We start from the raw sequence: 1341 nt of genomic DNA, 5'->3' as shown, positions 1-1341 counted from the left end.
TGTTCCAAGAAAGTATATATGTATAGTTTGATTTTAAATTGGAGACATCCGAAAAAAGTTTAGTTCCACAAGACAAGAAAGATAAGTTCAAATAATTCTATGCGAAACACATACCTTTAACATATGCACACGTGGGTTATTCTTATATGCCCACAAATTATATCATATATGTTCTTCATTCTTTGATCTTCAATTTAATTTCCTTCTTTTTCTCAAAGCTTAGATGAAAGAAGGGAACAAAGATTGTGTCCCACTTAGTCTTATCAAAATGTACCACATGTCCATACTCTATCTCTTATTGATGATGATACAATAGGGAATTGAATCGACAAGACATAATGCATGGTGGTAGTTATAGAATTTTGCTAATTATTTTTCTATATAAAAAGGTGATGATTGAATAGCTATGTATAAGTACATGTAAGGGATAAGGATGGTCATGCCAAAACCAAACATACATATTACAAAGGATAAGGATGAGACTTTTGATGTTAGACATTTAATTTGAAATCTAAAGAATTTCAAAAGGTAGTAGCTTTTTTAAGGAAAATAACTACATGATTTTTTAGGATGAAAAGTTTTAATAGGTAAAAACTATGAGTGGAGATATCTAAAAATTGTCATGCTTTATATGATTGACACATGTGAGAGCAAATAAACGAAACATTCTTTCTACTAGGGGTGTGGATAATTTGGTTTTCGAATATTTTAAGGATTAATTTGGTGTAATTTTATTGGGTTTAAAATTAGGTAAAAGTCTCAAAAATAGATCTGATTATTATTTTAGGCCGGATTTAGGTTAAAGTGAACCCAACTTCACTCGATTTATGTGCAATATAAAGAAACTAAAAAAATATATATATTTTAAATTAACTTCAATATTTTATTATATTAATTATAAGCTTATTGTTTTATTTTTAATCACACTTGTTGAATTAGAAAATAGATAAAAAATATTAAATTAGAATTTATGGACAAATTTAAGTTCAAATATGGATATCAACTTTTCGATAACAAATTTTTTCTTTATAAACAAGTGCATCGTAAATAAAATTTTTTATAGATAAATTTTTTTTATAAATTATTGTTAAAACTTTAAAGACCCGATTTTTACCTGGTTTAGATCAGATATAGTTGTGACCCAAAAATGTTTATGTTTCATTGGGTTTAAGGTCGAGTTAGGATATAAAAAATAGACCCGATATATATTTAAAGTCGGATCTAGGTCAGAACAAACCTAATTTTACCCGACTTATAAACACCCTTACTTTTTAGGTCAAAGTGAACAGAGTCAACAATAATAAAGTTAATAAGTTGGGTAAAGTATATTTTTATTTTTAA

The sequence above is a fragment of the Arachis duranensis genome, chromosome 1 (assembly GCF_000817695.3).
Source record: "Arachis duranensis cultivar V14167 chromosome 1, aradu.V14167.gnm2.J7QH, whole genome shotgun sequence".
NCBI classification, from domain to species: Eukaryota; Viridiplantae; Streptophyta; class Magnoliopsida; order Fabales; family Fabaceae; genus Arachis; species Arachis duranensis.
This window is presented reverse-complemented; position numbering follows the sequence as displayed.